At 40.1% G+C, this 21,519-nt stretch overlaps 1 protein-coding gene across 7 annotated transcripts in view; it reads left to right on the top strand.

Moving 5' to 3' along the window:
* tenm3 (teneurin transmembrane protein 3) overlaps positions 1–21,519 on the top strand; it is a 385,078-nt gene that overhangs the window by 153,771 nt on the left and 209,788 nt on the right. Inside the window, exon 1 of one of the 7 annotated variants that reach the window (XM_074628385.1) lies at positions 2,720–3,001. The exons of 5 other annotated variants lie outside the window; for them this stretch is intronic. The gene's annotated coding sequence lies outside the window, so the exon portion shown is untranslated. Of the gene's footprint in view, positions 1–2,719; positions 3,002–21,519 lie in introns of those variants that run through there. One more of the 7 variants, XM_074628374.1, reaches the window with a different exon arrangement.

The following is a 21,519-nucleotide window of genomic DNA, read 5'->3' on the forward strand; positions in this document are numbered from 1 at the left end:
GAACACACTGCTACCACAAGACTACACAGGCTGTTCTCATGCACTGATCGTACTTACACATAATGCAGTATAATTCATAGATAGATGGGTCAAACAAACACAGGACTTTCATCCAGGAGACCGCTGTTGGTGTCCCGTGTGAAACCAGAAGTCAATGTTGATTTGTCACGTAACTTCCGTACTTAAATAACACCACTTCTTTAGTTATTTGAACCCAAACCAAAATCCTAAATCTAAGTAGTTATGCACTGTAGGGGCTTGCGCTGGCGCACTGATCGCTATTGTCGCTGAACATTCGTAGGAAAACGCACAAAAAACAAACAAATAACTTTTCATAAGATATCATACAAACTGTTGTGTGAGGATACGTTGGACTACATAAATCCCCCACCCCACCTTTTCCTCTGCATTGTTCTGCTCATATAGACTGCATCGAATAACACCTGCAAACCCTTAAAAGGTAAGATATTCTTGACTTTTCTGGGGCTAGACATGGAGTTGCATTGCTCGTCAATGTCACAGCTGGTCCAGAGAACAACACACCCGCCGAGCCTTTTCACTAAACTCAGCCCGCCTCGGCGTTGTTGAAGCGGATGTGTCTGCATCGATGCTCTCTGTGTGATCATCCCCTTATCCTCTGGTGGCATTATGCTCCGTCTCTTGTGCAGTAAAGTCATCCGAACTGAGCTCATGTTGTTCCGTCGATCCTCTCTTTGGAGAACAGGAACAGAGGACATTTAAGTGTTCTATAAAACGTTAGAGGCACTTGTTCCCGTTTGCGTGTGGTCATGCTTGTGTGTGTGTGTGTGTGTGTGTGTGTGCAGGATAGCACAGTGAGAGGCTGCCCATGTGTGAAATAATGGAATGAATGTCAATTCCCTTCCAAGCGATATCCTCAGTCCCTTGTTACAGAGATATTACTAGAAGGACTAACAGCACTGTACAGACTAAACTCTAAGGAGTGTGATTTATTTATTTTAAAGGTTGTGTTATATGTTACCATCGATATGAAGAATATGAAGATCACCATGTTGAATAACAGGACATACTGCTCTCTATACTGTTTTGGTGTAATATAATTGTATTTACAACCAAAAATGTATTTATTTCTTAGTTCCATTTGTACTTCAAAAAAATTATATGCTGCTTTAAGCTTCTGTTAAATTTACACCTCTTCTATAATTACACTTGTATTCCTAAAAAAAAAAAAACTTAAATACCAAATTAAACCAAAGAAAATAAACAAATTGATAAATATTTAGAACAACAGAAATAATTTAAATACAATTTGAATAAACCAGATTTAACATCCGTTTAGATATTCAGCTGTAATATTTGTACTGTGCTCTAATATACTGTATTATTGCAATGCATTTAATGAATCTAAAATGAATAATAAAGATATTGCTAAGATAATAAAATTATATATAATATTAAATTGTAAAAAAATAATAATATATCATTTATATAAATTGTATGATGAAGGTAAATAAAAGGTAATACAAAATATATATTAAAAGGTATTCATATTTTCTCACAGAAACACACAGAGCTGCAGCAGGCACTGTCGACTCAGGAACACATACACCGACTCCCACAAACACGTCACGCAGCTCTGCTTTGCTTTTTTGCATCACCGTTGTTCTTAAAACACACATGCACACACACATCTGCTCAAACACTTGACAGAATATAGGACTATAATTGTTCTTTTAGATTAAGTAGTTGTATTAAATCCAATTGTCAAAATTCCAATTCCAATTGCAATACATTTCCAGAATAATGAAACAAAAAATATGGAGTGGGTGTGTGTGTCTATCAACGCATGTGTGTGTGTGTGTCCTTGGATAACACATTTCTGCCTGTTTGTCTGCTGCCCAGTTCCTTTTAGTTAAGCCTAGTCACCCCCCCTCTCTTTCTCTCTCAGTACCTTTGGTTTATACAGCTGCCTCAAAACCTAACTACACACACACACACAAACATAAATGTGGGTGTGCATGTGAGTATGTGAGTGTATGAGAGTGAGAGAAAGAGAGAGATCATGTGTGAGCGGCTGAGAGGTGTAGTTTCTGTGCTATGAATACATATGTGGTCGGGAAATCGGGGAGATCAGAGCAAAAGAATGCAGAGAGAGAGGGAGTGCCTCTCTCCCCGGCCCTCCTCCTCCGCTCCCTCTCTCTCCTTCCACACATCTACACCTCCAGCCTCCAAATGCTGAAATCCCGCCCCTCCCTCCCTCCACTTCTCTCCCCCTCTTTCTCTCTCTCTCCCTCTCTATCTCACTCCCCCCCATCCTCTGTGTCAGCCAATCCCATTCTTGCCTCCGCTCCCTTCTGGCCTCATGGCTCCGCCTCCCTCCTCGCTCAACCAGAAAGAGAGCTTCAAACTTACAGGAGCAGGGAGGGAGAGAGAGAGAGAGAGAGAGAGAGAGAGAGAGAGAGGGAGGCAGACAGAGACACACACAGCAGAGGTGGCAGAGGCAGGCGAGGAGACGGTGCTCACACACACACACACACTCACACACTCTCTCTGTAAGAGAAGCAGCAGCAGGCAGAGAGACAGAGAGAAAGCAACCGGAGTAGAGAATAAAGGAAGAGAATTCTGCATTTTCTTTTAACTGGCAGAGAAGAGAAAAAAGAGGAGGGAAAAGCAAGGAGTGTTTTTTCATTCTCCATCCCTCACTTGGAGCGCAGAGGGCTGGATGAAAACAAGAAGTGAGAGAAAAAGACTGAGGCAGTCCCACAGATAGAGAGAGCGAGAGAGAGAGGCGAGCGAACAACCCCTCAGAAAACGGGGCTTGTGCTTTTTATATCTTTGCCAAAGAAGAGAGAGGAAGAAGTGAGGGGAAAAGACAGAGACGGAGGTGTATTATTATTTTTTTTTTCACCCTCAGCAAGCAGGACGACTCAGAGTGTTCATGCGTGCCTGAAAGGATCCTATGTGCTTTTTGGGAGCATTAACCCTTTAAGCCGGGCGACACTGGAGTACTCACACAGACAAGGTAGATGAACTGAATTCATTTTCATTTTTTCTTTTCTTTTCTTCAAGCCCACACAATGTGGCGTGCGTGTGTGTGTGTGTGTGTGTGTGTGTGTGTGTGTTGTGTCAGTGTGTGTCCGCATGCCTTGGGAAATTGCTTGGTCTCTAGTCAATTGCCTCTCATTGTGTGAATTCACTGACTGAATGTAAACTCACAGTCAATCAGTGTGTGTGTGTGTGTGTGTGCGTGTGTGTGTTTGAGTGTGTGTGTGTGTGTGTGTGTGTGTGTGTGTGTGTGTGTGTGTGCGTGCGTGCGCGCGCGCGTGCGTGCGTGTGTGTGTGTGTGTGTGTTAAAAGAGTGCCAGACTGGGGCCTCATGGTTTGATTTGGTGAGAAAGTGGCAACAGAGAGAGGGAGAGGGGAAAACCCGTCTTTGCATCTGAGCCAAGCCAACTGTGTATTTTACCTTCCATTTATTTTTCTTCTCTCTTCCCTCATTCTCATCTGTCTGTTATTCCTTTATTTTCGCCCTGGTATATATTTTCTCTACATCCTCTGCCTCCTTTGTACTCTCTCGTTTGGTCCCTTTTCCCCTTTTTTCCCGGAGTCTTGGCTGGAGTCACACTTTCCGAACTAAAAGACTGTACGGTTAAATCAAGCGGCAAGTTAGTCAGTAAGCCGACAGCCAGTCAGTCAGCCAAGCAAGCAAGCAGTCATTTTATTTCTTTCTTTCTTTATTTTTTTTTGCACTCACTCACTCAGTCACTTATAGTCCACACGCCAACCATTCAGCATTTCAGCTCATATTCATCTAAATCACTGCCAGCTTCTCCTTTAGTAAGTAGCAAAGGCTGCCAATCAATTATCTTGTACATCTCTGTGCTACAGTCCTCTTACGGCACAAACACACACACACACACACAGTGACACACACATGTATAAATATTTCAGTGGTTAATCATAAAGTAAGCATTAGCCTCAAGGTCTGGTTTTGATTTTGAGGCCATTACGTAGAGGGGCAATATTCAAAGGGAATGGAGATGGGGAATATTACCTTAATTAGGGTAGCAATCAATGTGGAGGACATAATGAGAAACATTCAGGACAAACTGCTGTCAGTCATAGTTGTTGGCAAAGTTACTCAAGATGTTTCGGCCCCTAGATGTCTCCTCGTGACCAGTGTTCCATCTCTTTTTTTTCAGCTTTTTTTTTTTTTCCTCCTCCTCATCCAGGGTAGACGCGTTACCTGCCGTGCTGTTAGTCATACACTGTCACGGTTTGTGATGAGGTGGTGAAGAAAGAGGAAGGTTAAGAATTATGTCCAGTCGATGATCGACATAAGGTCGACAGCGGTATATTTTATTTCAAAGGCCCAATAACAACTTACATTAGTTCAGTGCTTGATGTCGAGGATGGACGTATCAAACCGGAACGTTCCCTTTAAACGTCAAATCTACCCTGCAGATAGAATGGACTACGTTAGACAAGAATATAATAATAATAATAATATTTATTATTATTATTAATGGACTGTGAACTATGACGTAGCCAGCACTTTTATTAATTAGTTTTGAAAATAACGTCATTAATAACTTAATTATTATTATATGTATTCTCAATCAACTTTAATTTGACATAAACTATGAGGTCTGAATTTATACTTTATTTATACTATTTATAACATTCATGCAAGTGTTTGAGTTTTAGACTGTAAATCAAAGGATTAACTACATCCTCAATATTATTATTTAATTTCGCAGACCAGGATTACTTTGAAGTTATCACACTTTATATAACACCTCACCTCACTTTTCTTTGCTCTTTCTTTTACCTCTAGCTCAGGGGTTCTCAAAGTGGGCACTCTGCCAGGGGGTCCGTGAAAAGTTTTCAGATCCGTCCATTTAAATTATGATGATATATATATATATATATATATATATATATATATATTACAAGCCTTTTTTTTTACAAAAGGCTGCTTCATAATTCAACAAATAATATTTAAAATGTTTAATTTATATTAGTTCATAGATTACATTTTAATCTAACAAAACTATAACGCTTAAAATCTGCAATGTTTAATATTTCTCTTGTGTTGTTCTTTTGCATAACTAAGACTATAGACTTGTGAAAAGATAGGTTACAAATTATTCCAAGTCAAATTATTCTAAGGGACATACAGTACATGAGGGTGGTCCCGTAGGTATAGTCTCTATCTTGTTAAGCGGTCCTTGGCTGAAAAAAACAATTGAGAAGCTGTGCTCTACAGTAGCTGAAGATGAAGACAGGTCGGCCCACTGCTTTGGCGCTCAGTTTTTAGCATGAACTTAGTGACACGGTGACACTATATTCTAACTTTATTTATTAGGCACACATTCCTTCTCTTCAATCTTCACATTCTTCAAGTAAAACACAAATATACAGTAATAATATTTTGTAATATTGATATATTCCATTAAAAAATACCATATGTATTTTTACAAATATATATATATATATATATATATATATATATACATACATATTACATATGATCTGCAGCACAAAAGTAAACACAAATCCTGCTATCTGATGTGTAATGAAAAACATGATAAAAAGAAAAAAAATGTTTTTCCACAACTGAATGGAAAGAATAACAATGAATTTCAAAAGGGAATTAGTTTATACCTTGCTGTGTGTGTCACCTTTACAGAAGTGGCTAAACTGTATTTAACCCAGTTAAAAGGAGGGTTAACCCAGGAAAGCATCAGCTCATCTAATGTGACTATCTGACAATTTAACGCTTCTGCTTTTAGCATTGAGTATTGTGAAGTGCATGTTGATGTATGTGTGCGTGTGTGTGTGTGTGTGTGTGTGTGTGTGTGTGTGTGTGTGTGTGGTGAGGTGAGGGTTAGGGTGGCTGGACTGTGTGCTGCTGCTCAAGCACAGAAAGAGAAGACGGGCTTTAGCTTTTTTTGCTTAATCGCTTCCAGACACAGAGATTTGCATTCCATTACTTTCTCTCTGTGTGTGTGCGTGTGTCTTTCTCTCTCTCTTTTCTCTCTTCCAGTCTTCTCCTCTTACTACCCCCCACCCTCCCTCTTCCTCTCCCCTCCCCACCACTGTTACCTTTTCAATTAGAAACATAAATTTTGAGACGCTCCTAAAAAATGTGCGAGGCAAAAGAGGAAGTAAGTGATGGATTAAAGGAATTAAACTGTCACCGTGAGAGAGGGGGGAAAAAAAAAATCTCGAAAACGCCTGTGGATGGACAGATCGTATAAAGAAAAGGAGGGCAGAGATGGTGGTAGAGAGAGAAGAACATGTGTTCCTGATTAAGATTCCAGTGGACCTATTAGGACTGATAAGACGTCAGAGTGAGATAGAGGGGCTTTAAAATTATATATCCCTTTTCATATCGAATTCATAGACCATTCTGCACAAAAGGTCAAATGATAATTCTGCAATTTGCTTCTATTTGCTCACATGTCTCTGAGAAGGATGGTGTGTGAATTAGGTGGTAGCTAAAAATGTGTCTGAGCAGAAAGCAAAAGACAGGTGCAGATGCTGTGAAGATGTCACAACATAGTAGGAGAGTATTAAAGTGGTTGTTGATAATGTAAGGGCGCATGTGTATGGCTTAGAATAATATAAGAAAGTGGCAGAGTTTTTGTCAAAAGTCCTTGTCCATGTTATTACTTATATTTTACTATTTGAAATGCTTATCAAGGTGTTTCTCGTGTGCACATATTTGGGCTTTTTATCTGCTTCTCTGGAATGTTTTAGTGGATTAGGCGGACTGAGTTTCAGACCAACCACTGTGAGAGAAAATGCAGTCAGTCAAGCAGCACAGACGGCTGCCTGCTGCATTCCACCGGTGCAATGGAACTACAAAAAAAGTATAATTTTGGTAAAGTTAGTATACAGCAGCAGCACATTTATGAAGTTTTGATCTGTATGATTAAGGAGCAACCTTACTTAAGGCCTCATTATAAAACTAGTATGAGTTCCTAATGATTATAGTCACAGCTTGATAGAAAAGGGATTTTATTACGGTACAGTCAACGACTCGCTATTATGACAACTGAGTAATACTTTCTAATTATACTGTGGAAACAAGGAAACTTAATTTGAATGGATGTGAAGCTGTGAATTAATGGTATTTTTTTTAGTAATGGACTGAACTGAGCAGCTTGCTTTCAATTGGCAGTGGGTTTGCTTATGATGCTTCTAAACACACAGGTAGTAATAACTGTCATACATCACAATAACTGCTTATACATTTCAGTATTGGGATCAATTGGGTACATTTGATGTGGATGATCCACGAGTACATCAGATCTAAAAGACTATTTCCTTTTAAGGGCAACTACAGTACTAGCCAGTTTTGAATGTATAGATCTAACTTCCTGTGCATTTTTAAAACCTTCTATTTTGCTTGAAGGGAGCACATTTCTCTCATATTTTCAACGCTCCGTTTTAGCGGTTACAATAGCGTTACCACGAATGGAAACTAGACCCACGTGCTACTGCAGCTTGAATATACTTCTCAGTAACAGCTGTTCATTATCAGTTATCAGTAAAAATATTGGGTATCCCTATATGGAAGTGAAGTGTCACTTTTTATTGGATCTTTTATGGAATTTGGTGTTTCCTCGATGTTTGTTGTTCTCAGAAGGACGACGATGCGAAGACGGTGCATGCACATTTGGACTTGATGTTGTTGCTCAGTGTTTCAGAAGAGGAGGTTCTTCCACTGCAGGTTTTATCAGGTTGTAATAAATGTAATCGCAGATTAGGAGACAGTGTGTGTGTGTGTGTGTGTGTGTGTGTGTGTGTGTGTGTGTGTGTGTGTGCGCGCGCGCACGCGCGCGTGTTCGTGTGTGTGTGTGTGTGTGTGTGTGTGTGTTCGTGTGTTCGTGTGTGTGTGTGTAAAGGACTGACTGCTGGGGCAGACAATGTGACCAGCCAACCATTATATTTGACCTGCTGGATCCCACCACTGCTGCAGTTGGAGGAACACACACACACACACTGGCATTTACGTTGCTGTACGGGTATGTACACATTCACATGAGCGACCAAGCGTGGGTTGCAGGAACACACACATTGTCCAAGTGTTGTGTTTCTGGTCCATGTTTGAGAGACAGGCTGCCAGTGAGTGTGTGTGTGTGTAACTGTGTGTGTGAGTGAAAGAGAGAGAGAGTCTTGAGAGATTCATCCTACTTTAAAGGAACTTGACTCTCCTATCTCCTCAATTTCTCATCCCTGCACTTTTCTTTCGTTTACCCCCCCCCCCCCCCCCCCTCCCACACACACACACACACACACACACACACACACACACACACACACACACACACGCACATATATTTCGCTCTATGTCTCTCTGTCGCTCTCTCCACAAATAGAGCGCTATCTCCTAGCAACAAGGCCTTTGAGAGTGATGTGTGAGATAGATTGGGTGTCTGCGATATAGGGCCTGAGAGCATGTGTGTGTGTGTGTGTGTGTGTGTGTGCATGCATGTGCGTTCGTGCGTGTGTGTATTTATGTTTCAAAGCTAGAAAGATGATGAAAGTCATCAGAGGAAGGACGTCACTTTGAAACAGGACTTAAGGAATGAATGGGAGTCATGGGCTCTGCCCTTGTAAATATAGTTCAGCACATATGTGTGTGTGTGTGTGTGTGTGTGTATGTGTGTGTGTGCGTTTGTAGTAATTTTCCTGATGGACTGCATTACTCTAGATGGGGCTATTACTCAGAAAATAAAAAACGTTTCAATTATTCTTAAAGTGTTCTGGACCAGTACACGCACACGCACATGCACATGCACATGCACATGCACAGTGATATGTTGTGTAACATTATTCTTTAGCTATGCATACTTGAACAGACACGAGGATTTACAATAGTTCACACACAACACTCACTCGGGGCGGCACACAGGTCTAGCTCATTTATATTATTTTGACCATATTTTACCGTGTTTTATTATTTTTCATGACATACAAGGGCATTTATAGTTCATTCATCATATAAGCGTATGGGGGTGTGTGTGTGTGTGGCTTTGGAGCAGGAACATGGGTGTGTGATGTACCTCATACATCTCTGAAAGTGTACTGTATGTGTGTTTGTCAGACAGCTCCCCGTGAGAGAGCACGGCACCATCCCTCCTCATCACTTATTCAAGAGGACAAATTGAAAAAAAAAACGAGCATTCTGCTTCTCATTTCAGTAGTGAAGACAAATCAAAAGACGCAGTTAAAGCGTCCACATTATTATGAATCATATTGTGGAAGGTGGTGCGTGTCAGGACCATCTGTCATCTGAAGTATTTTACACATACAGTATTACTACATTACACTATTACTTAACATTGGCGTCAGTTAAGAGAACTATTTAGGCCTCTTTCTGCTGTAGAAAAAATCCAGTATACTTTTAACAGTTTGATCTAAAGTATCTACAGTAAATGTATCATCATATGACATTATATTAACATTTTTCTTGTGCTGCAGTTTAGTTGCAATAGTAGAATGTACTTCCTGGGGAATATGATGTCACATCTACTCTATAATGAACAAATTATCATGTAAAAGTATGAAGATGTAGTAACAGAAAAAAAACTAGGCCTGCTTATAATGATTATTTTCCTTATTCCTCAGTATAAAACTCAAAATTACACAACTTCAGTTAAATGGATAATCGCTTATCAAAACTGTTGCCAATTAATTTTCTAACAATCGACTTATCAATGAATTCACTAATCGCTTCAGTGCTTTAGAACCGCTTTGCTTTTACCACTCCCTCTCCCACTTATTGTTGTTATAAAACATGTCAGAAGTATTAAAGGGGACATTTCATGCTCCTTTCCAGGTTCATACTTGTATTTTGGGTTTCCACTAGAACATGTTTACATACTTTAATGTAAAAAAAAACAAAAAAAAAAACTTTGAAATCCGTCTTCACGGTGCCACAGCAGTCTGGGGAGTTTAGCGGCACTTCTACCGGTGACTGTGTAGTTGTGACATCACAACGTTATGGAAGTCCTGAACGGTTCATTTAAAGGAACAGTTTCTGAAAATCGTCTGTGTGCGTTTCTCTGTGGATTTTAGCGTTTTGATACTTTCACAGTATTTATATAGCACCTGCTTTATAATAAAACAAGACACTGGAAATCTCACTTTTTACAATATTGGACCTCTACAACAACTGATGCTTTCAATTATAATATAATAATAATAATAATAATAATAATAATAATAATACATTTAAATTAAATGGCATATTCTGTCCAATTGTGGGTTGCCAGTCTGTCTGTAGTGCTTATATAAAACCATATATATGAGAGTAATGAGTTGTGCATGTGCAATTGAGGAGACATGTTTCATGTAATTGGCTACTGAATTGCTGAATCAATTTGCCCACCGTAGACAGTGTGTGACATGAATGATGTAAAGAGCAACCTTTTATGGATGGAGATCATCTTGCTGATTTTCTCTCCAGGCCATTTCTGACTTTCCTTTACTAAATTACAATCCTAGCTCAGTCTGAGCCACTAGAGCTCTTGACCTTTCTTTTTTCTCCACTTTTCTCACATTAAGTCTTATCGTTGTCATTCAGTCGTATCACTCATTTCCACTTTATCACATCCTGTAGAACAACATGATATCAGTGAAGGGAGCAAAAAAAAAAAAAAGAGAGCCGGAAGATTCAGACTAGTTTACACAAGGCCGAGAGCAAAAAGAGAGGGAGCGGGCTGAGCGATGAGGTGCACGCTGACTAAGTGTTTCTTATCAGAGACTGAGTCCAGATGGTTTGCAAACACACCTCCTCTTCATCCTCTCTCTCGTTCTCTGTTGTCCTCCCTCTCTCTCTCAACCTCTCGTCTTCCTCCTTGCTCCGCTCCTCTCCCCATTTCCTACATGTCTTCACACTTGTAATCCCCCTTTTTCCCCTCAAATAGTCTCCAGGATTCCTCTCCTGCATGGAGAATTCTTGTGTGACCTCCACAATATAAATCGTGTACTATACCTTAGATAAACGCTGACCGTGTCTGTGATTACAAAGCCTTTTTTATACAAAGAGCTGCACTCACTGGATCACTGTCAGCTGCAATTACAGGGGCTCCGTTACGTCATGACAGCCCCGTTGTAGCCATCACGAGGCACGGCAAGACGGAACGCTGCCGAAGAACAAGAGAAGCACACAAATGTCAGAGTGGACCTGAGGTGAATCTCCTGGTTCACTGTAATTTCCTTAGAAGAGTGAACCAATAAATAAATATACATCACCACTCAGGGACTGTCCCATTTTAATAATTAATACCAGTGTTTGCCACACACCATTAACACCAGTTACACCCTGAAAAATAACGTCATATCTAAAATCAAAATCAGTGTGTATTGTCTTGTGTAAATGATGAACAAACCAAACAGAACGGATGTCCAAAAATAGATTTCTTAAGTTAATATTATAGGGGTGTAACAATACGATACGATACGATACAATATGATACGATACGATACGATACGATACGATACGATACGATACGATACGATACGATACGACACAATACGATATCCATGGGTCCGATACGATTCAAGGGCGATGTTTGGCTCATCTAGAGCGATACGATACGATTCAATGATTTGAAATCGATACAGTAACTTTCTTTTCCAAAAATTCAGTCAGTGTGACTGTGAAATAAATAGCTGATACTGGACAGTACAGTTCAGGATTCCTCAAAGTCTTTCTTGTAAGGGAATCAGGGATAAATTAATCATGGATATAAACAAGTAAACAACGATTAATGGCAAATACACCTTTTATTAGAAAATATTAAAAAGTGCAACTGCAGGACCCGCTGATTCAGTTCTCAAGATACAAAGCAGTGCAATATTTAACAAAAAATATAATAAACCAACTTCTATTCAAGTTAAATGAACAGTGGCTTAACCTGCTGCTTCTGTCCTCATTTTCAATATAAACAGTAGAGCATACGTGAAGCCGATGCTGCGTACACATTGCTATAATGACGGGGAAAGGAAAGTCATTTTCTCTGAATGAAAAAACGACAGCACACGGGGAAAGCGCCTGTAGGTGAAGCCGCCCTCATCAAGTGGATTGATAGCGCCTGAAACTCTGCCGACCGGCTCCGCTACCGGGTGAGAGAGCGAGGAGTTCAGTGTGCCGTTCGTCTGCAGGCGAGCCATGGATGGCAGAGCTGGCAAGCTGGCGCATGTCTTGAGAGTGAACTGGAGTAACATTTAACATTTCTTTAATAATAAAAGTGCTATAAAACACTTTCATATAACATTTCTCGTCCTTAAATACAAGATGCAAATCCTTAGTATCGATACGATCGATATTTTCGTTTCAAATCGATTTTATATCGATAAACGACTCCCGTGAATGACAACTTGCCGAGTACCTATCGATGTAGTTGGATCGTAGGAATATAAATCAATACATCGATGTAGTAGATGAATTGTTACACCCCTATAATAATATTACAGAAACTAGGGAGAGTAATGACAGTGAAGGAGAAAGATAGTGGGTAATTGTGGGTAAAAAAACTGGTAACATTCCAGAGTAGCACTGAGAGATAGTAACTTCTACAATGCACACACACACACACACACACACACACACACACACACACACACACACACACACACACACAGGACCCTTGTCCCACTAGCTGGCTCCTTTCAGGTCTTATCTAGCTGCTGTGGGAAATGAAGACAGACGATGTGATGGTAAAATGAACCATGAGCACCTGGAGGTGGTGTGTGTGTGTGTGTTGATTATAGAAGGAATGTGTGTGTGTTTACCTGTGCCTGCTGCTTGCCTGTGCGTGTGAGTGTGTCTCTATTTCTATTGTTGTTGGACCGCAGCAGTGTGTTTCATCTGCTCTGCTGTTAAGCGTCCTGCAGGGAGCCATTCCCCCTCTCCGTTTTATGATGAAGCCAAACATATCGAGCAACTGACGACTCATTTGTATCGTTCATGTAAATATATTTTGAGTGAACTGATCTACAGTGAGAGAGGCTTAACATGCCACTTGAGCTACAGTTAGAAACAGTGTTTGAGTGTTGATTATTATTCTTATTATGATGATGATTATGGATGATTTCACAGCAAGTTATGTTTTGTGTCTGTTTTTAAGGATGTTATAGTTTCTGGTAGCATTTGAGATTATTTTACACAAACACTCTGGGGCTTATATTTGGGACATTGCTGTCTTCTGACAGATAGATGGATGGGTGGACATGTAGCAGCTTAGTAACAGTCTTAAATCCTGTGGTGCGCATGTTTGTGTTTCCTAAGGCTTTTTGCTACTGACTGATGACCACATACTATATTCATTCCTATTTGAATTGAGCGCTTTTTATTTCATTTTATTCACATTACATAAGCTTATTCAGTACCTCCCTTGAGTAGAAAATGGGATGCCAAAGCTCTCAGCTGAATGAAACAGTGTGCTCGGAGCGACAGCAGCACCTCCTATACCCTGCGCTACGTTTACCACCGGTGACTACAATACAATAATCCACACTGCTATACTTCACAATAGGTCTTTACAGGAAATTGTGCATAGCATCTGTAGTGTTGCTTTTAATCCCAAACACACATTGCTGTAGTAGTTTAATCAACTATATAACAATGTGTGAGGATGAAGGGGCAGAGTGAGGACAAAAAACAATAGGAAATGATGACTGGAATATCATTGTATTCCAAGAAAAGCATGCACACACGGACGCTTCAATCAGGATGATGTGTGAAAGAGACAATATGAACATGTGCTGCTTCTATTTATGCAGTTGCACATACACACAGAGAGAGAGACTAACACACACTCGAGTGGAGAGGTAGAGGGATGGGGGGATAGTGAGGTAAGTGAATGAGAGCGAACCAGGAGAGGGAAGGTGATATATAGGGAAATCATTAGGGCTGTCAAAGTTAATGCAAAAATAACGCCAATCATTTCTATAACACATAAATGCAATGATTTTTAGGTTGTAAGTTAACTGAAGCTAAAGTGAAGATACTGGTATCATATGAAACCTAAAGAATCAATCAGTACCAACCATGTCACACTAGCTTGTCGCGAAGGAGGCTGAATAACGCTCCAAACTTGCGCTAAATTTTAGCAAGAAAAAAACTGTCATGGCCATTTTCAAAAGGGTCCCCTTGATCTCTGACCTCCAGATAGGTGAATGAAAATGGGTTCCATGGGTACCCACGAGTCTCCCCTTTACAGACATGCACACTTTATGATAATCACATGCAGTTTGGGGCAAGTCATAGTCAAGTCAGCACACTGACACACTGACAGCTGTTGTTGTCTGTTGGGCTGCAGTTTGCCATGTTATGATTTGAGCATATTTCTTTATGCTAAATGCAGTACCTGTGAGGGTTTCTGGATGATATCTGTCATTGTTTTGTGTTGTTGATTAATTTCCGATAATAAATATATACACACATTTGCATAAGGCAAGCATATTTGTCCACTCCCATGTTGATAATAGTATTAAATACTTGACAAATCTCCCTTTAAAGTACATTTTGAACAGATAAAAATATGAAATATGATGATGATTAAATATTTTAATTGATTGACAGCCCTAACATATACACATATATATATATATATATATATATATATATCAGAGTAAGCGATGAGCTGAGTTTGAGTTTAGAAATGAATCTATTAAAGTAGACAGAAAAGACAAATCTGCGGAAGCAACTGCAAACAAAGGACAACACACACACACTTAACCCAATGCCCTGGTTATGGTTACCCCCTCCTACCACTCCCTCCTTCTCCTTTACCCCTCCCCCTCCCTCTCTCCATCTCTTTTGTTTAGTCATGTCAGGGGCAAGGCAAGGTCGCCATCATCCCAACAGGCCATGGGGTCAACTTACAGGAAGTGGTTGTGTTGTTTGTGTGTGTGCGTGTGTGTGTGTGTGACCTGTACTGACATGTGTGGTTTTGATAACGCAGTGTTGTGGTTCTTTCACCACAAAACGGATCGTCATGGTGATAGCTGAACACACACACACGTATGTGACGGCACATTTTCACACACACCAAAACACAGAGCTTTTTCACCACTTCCTGGTGGGTGGAGTGAGAGAAGAGACGATGAGAGATTCTAATCTAACACCTGACCTGTGGGTGGAAGAACACGTGTAAATACATTTGTGTATCTCTACATTATTTATCTGCATGTTTATCTGAGTTCATGTCTCTCTGAGCAAGTGTGTTTGCTTTTTCCCTTGACATGAATCAATCTTACTTTCCCATTCCCTCTTCTCCCCGTCTCCCTCTTCTTTATTCATTTCTCTCTGCAGTTCCCTCTATCTCTCTTCTCACTGATTCCTTTTTTTTCGTTGGATAAATAACTACTACGTCTGACCACCTGAAGAAATGTCATAACAGTAACATGGGTTAATTTCATTAACAAAACTAGAACTAAATATGTTCTCCAAAAACATTTTGTTCTGTGACGATATGATGACGAGACACCGCCGACGTCATTAAACACTAACTGTGACTATATCAAAAAGCTATATTTTTGACGAAATAAGACTAAAATGTAGTGATAAAAATAAAAACTTGACCAAAAACTCTTTATATTTTATATTTATTACAGACTGTTTTTCTTTCAATGCAGCCGATCCATTTCCTGTGCTGCGCGAGCCAAATAGGGACTACAGCGACAACATGAGTACAGTTAGGAAGACTCGGAGTAACTTACTTATTTGAGTTAAAGTTAACAATGACAACAACACTGCATGGGAGAAAGCCACAATCTATACCTTTAAATTCCACATATTCTTTACTTTGTTTGTCGATGTGCTGGGCAACGTATGAATGAAGTGAATCAGTTTATCAGATGCTATTTTGGATGATGACGACGGTAGGAGGAGAGGGAGGGATTTAGAAAAAGATTATTTAGAGCTGCTAGAATTGAAGCTTCACTACCACAGCTATCGTAAAACAAATGACCACTGTTGCTAGATCTTATCACCCATTCATGTTCATTCTAGGAGTTCCTTTCATCTTTCCAGAATTTAGTAGAATACTCTTTGACAGCCCTTAGAGAAGGAGCATGAAGGTGTTACTTATGAGTTGTATGTGTGGGTGGAGTAAGTGGTAGTGATAGTGATTGCTATGCAGGAGATTTTTCACTTGAGAAAAAAAGTAGCATTACACTGTATATTATTGGGCGGTTGCATCGGCTCCTGCTGTGTTCCTCACCGGGGTAGAAATTGCTACACTTTACCCTCTCTTTGGTGGATTTGATTATTGAACTTTAATGCAAAATGGCAGGTGTAGAAAGAAGCTCTTTTATGCACACGTTCCATCTACATGTCACACTTTTTAGATCCATTAAGGTGGGAGCTTCTGTCGTTCACAAAAGCCACAAGTTAACATCATTGTAATGCAATGTGACCATTCACATGCCACTACCAATTGCTGCAGGAAACTTCCGTGAGCATCAGAGCTTAATGTAATGCAGAGTATGCCAGTGGGGAGCTTAGCACCAATTTTACTACATCTTGAGCAGTCAAACTGCCGTAACTAATTTACTGCCGTCGTGGCATTGGCTTCATATTCACTTATGACCACTTAATGGCAAAATGCTGTCAAATTAAGAGTAAATGGTGCATGTGTGAAAGTGGCTTTTGTTTCTCAGGGGATGGATGGAATCATATCCTGCTTCACCGCCATTGTTTAATATGAAATATTTCTGCACACATTCCACACAGGACTACAAAATGATAAAAACTGAGACCAAACTATAAAGAGTTGGCCTGAAATGCAGCTGGTACCACGTTGGTTTTGAAGCACGGCTGACGCATGTGTTGAATGATTAGTTGAGTTGCCTCATGAGGGGAAATGTCTTTATTTCAACATTTTCATACAGTAAATGAAGAAAAATGAAGCTGCACCAACTCTACGTACACGCTCATGCAGCACATGATTGATTGTACTTTGGTTCCAGGCTAAATTGGCTTCATTTTAAGCTCATCTTTTTCTCAGCCTTCCCATGGGCTACTGTGAGCAGCTAGCCCACAGCTACAGCTACACAACCCTGAGCCAACTGGACTCTTCACTCTGTCTGGGAACACCCAGCCTGACTGTGGAGGGTTATTTCAGGACCACAGTAGCCCTGGGCTATAGTTTGCAAAATGGCTTGCCCTGCCCTTTTAGCCACAAAGGGAATGGAACCCATAGCCGTCGCAGTGCTAGTGCCTTGCAAACACCAATTACATTGTCGATTCCTCTTATTGATTTCTCTTATCCATCCCATTTTTTTATAAATTATTGATAAATTGTTGGGTGGAAAACGAGTACATACTGGCAAGGCTCTACTCACTTTTTTTCACCACCATCCCGGGACTGTCCCAAAAAATTATTTCAGCCGTCCCGAAGTCATTGTAAACTGTTCAAAAATGATTCTCGATTCCAGTCCCTACCCCTACTAGGCGTGTCGCAGTAGTCGGTGTTACCGGTGTAACACTGTGGTCGGGCACACACCGATTACATTACGTACCTACCGTCGTTTTGCTTTTTTTTTAACAGAAATAACACCCATATTGTTCATTTTGGCGTATCAGCACCGTGTTATCAATAGATAGTCGGACTACGTACACTTCAAACTGACTGAGAATGTGTCGGCTCCTTACGGAGTCTCAGCTCGGAGTAGCAGGAGTCATATTTCATACACACTTGATGAGAGAGAGTTAACAGACAAGACTTTGCGAAGTGAAAAGTAAAAGGGCCTATTTGGCAATATTTCAGATTTAAACCCAATGCTGTAAGGGAACCATGATGTTAATGGGGTAATCGCCCTGCTGAGGACGGAGCGGTCACAGCCGGTGTGCATTGCAGAGGGTGGAAAACACACCACCACCTGACGTTAAAGATCAAAGTATAAGCGCGCTACACATATTGACCGTCATCTTTTCTTGTAAAATGTCCGGTGTAATCGGTAACACCGGTGTTGTCACGAGTTTATTAACCGGTGGGAAAATGTCCTCACCATTACATCCCTGACCCCTACTCATAGACGATAGATTTCTGAAATACAAAATACATACAACAAAATGAAATGAAACAATGTTTGGGAATGACTTACTTCTTCCTGCAGATGTACACACAAACACACACACACACACACAAACACGCACAAACAAACACAGTAGTGCATTTTTGACAGTTAGAAAAAGGGATATGCTTGCGTAGCAAACCCTTGTTACTTCGAAGACCAACCATACTCTGGTGTTCTGCTCTCACAGCTACGTAGTTGCAAATGACAGAACAAGGCACAGCTTGAAATAGTTAAAGGCGTTATTTCGTCAAAGACAGTGTTCGTCTATTCAACACTTCTTGTGTTTTGTCAACATGTTAGAACAATAACGGAATAGAGCCCTCCCTGGAGGAATATTCCCATTTTTAAATCGCCGTCCAAGTATTACATAAGGGCCTCCTCATTATATACAGTGTCAGCTCTCTTTTGCCCCGTCTCATTCATGGTACTGGCAAACATCGTCTATATCTCCTCATCATCCAGATATGTGTCTTAAAAGGTCATAACTAACTGATTAGCAAGTGAACTTTTTTGCAAATTCAAACATGGGAAATATTCAAAACACATGCTCTATCGCTGACAAAGGATTGTGCAGTCATTATTACACTGGATTCCTCAGTGAAGCTTCCAGCAGAGAATATCTTCAGAGGTTTGGAGTGCTTTCAGGGAAGAGTTCAGTATAATCATATATTGAGCAGCAGTACCAGAGATTAGCTCATTTGCACTCTGCAAAAGTCCCTCCTTTTGATGTTACTAACAGAAAACTGCAGCTTTTTCTGCATTTCACTTATTTTGCTAGACAAAAACTGTTCTACCATTCAAAAGCCATATTATTATTATTATATTTGCAAGGTGAGCTAATTTTTTCCAGCACACTGCAACATCAAAAAGATGTGCCAAGGACAAGCACAAACATCTGTACCTGAGAGTGTAGTTCAAAGAGTCTTGTGAACTCTTCTCTGCTTTATATCCGCCGTACTTCAGTGTGCAGAAGAAGCTACTTGTGGAAATTGCCCTTTTCAGAGCCGAGCAGACTGAACATTTTGAAATCATTGATCCTGCCTCGAAGAAAATTCATAACTCTGACAGCAGTCCAGCACAGACTTTAAATCCTTAGGCAGTTTCTTTACTGCCAAAGTCTCATGGTAGATGTTGGCAAAGTGCTTCATTCATGTCATGCCAGCTTCTTTTAATTTGTGCAGCTGGGATTCTGCGGTCATTTGTCTCTGTGTAAACTCTGCTTTTCATTTGTTTCCAGGTGATAACAGTCTTTATATGAAGGCATGCTCTTTTGCAGTTCTTGTTTCGCAGCAACAAAAGCAACACAAAATCCCCACGAACTAACCTTCATACTCATATTTGCCATAAACACACAGTGTGTTGGTAACATTCTCAACACGGTGGCATCAGCCGTCTCATTTAATTCCCATTTTAAAAAAAAAAGAGAAGAGCAAACCGTAATTTTTATGTGATTTTTCAGGGGATTTTCATGTCATCTGTCAGCTTTCTTCACCTGTGTGACATGAATTGCTAGACATAAACAACATGGCATTGCTTAACTATTTGGCAACCTGCAGGCATGCATTAAAACTTTGGAAACAGGTGGTGAACTGCTTTCTCTCGCTTTCTCGTGCTCCTAAAGTACGGAGAAAAAAAGAAAAGCAAGATCCCATTTTATCATTTCATCTCTGCATGTTTTGTTGTCAAGTGCCATCTAAGATGTGCCTGCACCTCCCGTTCATTGCAGTTTACAACCTACTGTAGCTCTGGCTCGGCTGCCGTTAGCTTGCTTTAACTGAAACATAATATTGTGGCACATATATTGCATGTGAAATTATTCTGTTCAAAAACATGTATACCTTAAGTCGACCTCCTGCGTCTGTATTCACTATAACTTAGGCTTAGTTGAATTAGTCAAAACCTAAACTCACACATACACATACTCACTTCAACTTAGGGCTGGGCGATATGGCCTAAAAATAATATTGCGATATTTTTAGGCTTTATCGCGATACCCGATATGTATTGCAATATTTTCAAATATAATCTAAGCACTTCATAAATGCTCGATTTAACCCTTTGATGCATACAATCACAACAATATGATGATTCTTGTAGTCCCTGCAGCAGTATATCTGCATTAAAACCTTCTTGTTTATATTCATTAGTGGCTTCTATTGGAACAATTTTAATCGTGCATGCAAAAAAGGGGGAAATCAAGAAGTTAAATTTAACAAAACAGTATCCAACAGTATTCACTTCAACCAAGTAGTTTTCTGGCAATACATGCTTTATATATTTTGATATGCACGCACACACGCAGTTTATAATGGCATGTAATAAGTGTAAAGTAACTTATTGTTATGTTTACCAGTAAGCTGTTATAACATTGCTGATAATACAAATGATTATTTACCCACTAGCGTAGAAAGACTCACCAATCGCGAGGTGCAGCCTGTGGCCAAAGCACTGCAGTGTTGTCCACTACTTCAGGCTCACAGCTTTGGTTCTGTTAGCCCCGTTATCGGTTGTGATGCACACTTGACGAGCTTCTTTTAAGTTCCATGACATGAGAGCGTCCTTTAAACCTTGCGCGATTATCTCGCCCGTGTGAGCTCGTATTGAAGGCAATTACTCTTCAACTCCCAGTTGTGGATGTAATGTACAGTGATACTCCGATATGGCTCACATGTTCTGCTGGACCACAGATCGCTAGTTGTGAAGAAGTGAGTCACCTTTGTCAGCTGGTTGGCCAACTTTTCTCTCACTCTCTCAAAGCTTTCTACGCAAAACATTTGGGACCAGTAAGTTCATATTTTGGATGAATTGTCTTTATGAGTCTTTTGAATGTCATATGGGATATAGATTCAAATATGGTATTTTAACGCAGGCTATTAAAAATAAGGCAAAATACATACATACGGTCATGGACTAACTGTAAAAAACACACTGGTTTCTGATCGGAGTGGCTGCTGACTGAACAGATAAGACACCAGGATTAACGAAGCCTGGCTGTTAGCCTGGTCTGGAGCAGGCTATAGCTGCACAGAATAAATCTCCATGGTAATTTATGTGCCACTGCTTTCTTGAAACCGAGTCAAGGCTAAATTGAGCCAGGATAACTGGAAAATCCCAGTTTAATCCCCTATCTAGGTTTTGTGAAACAGGTGTGGTGAAGAGGAAAAACAGCCAGCAGGACAAAAGAAAAACAACAAAAGCTTTTGTTATGATTAAGGAATCTTATTTTCTATATTTTGCTGGTTTCCCTATTGTTCAGGAATAGTCTACATCATCACCCTGTCTATAATATGAGCTCACTTACTAAAGTGTCTTTCACACATAGTTCATGCTGAATTACTGGGATAAGCTTTCAGACACCACTGGTGATTTTCACTGTTCACACGTGCACTACATGCTGGTTCATTTCTGTCTTTTCACACGTCATGGCAATGCCAG

Source organism: Sebastes fasciatus, chromosome 3 (assembly GCF_043250625.1).
Source record: "Sebastes fasciatus isolate fSebFas1 chromosome 3, fSebFas1.pri, whole genome shotgun sequence".
Lineage (NCBI taxonomy): Eukaryota > Metazoa > Chordata > Actinopteri > Perciformes > Sebastidae > Sebastes > Sebastes fasciatus.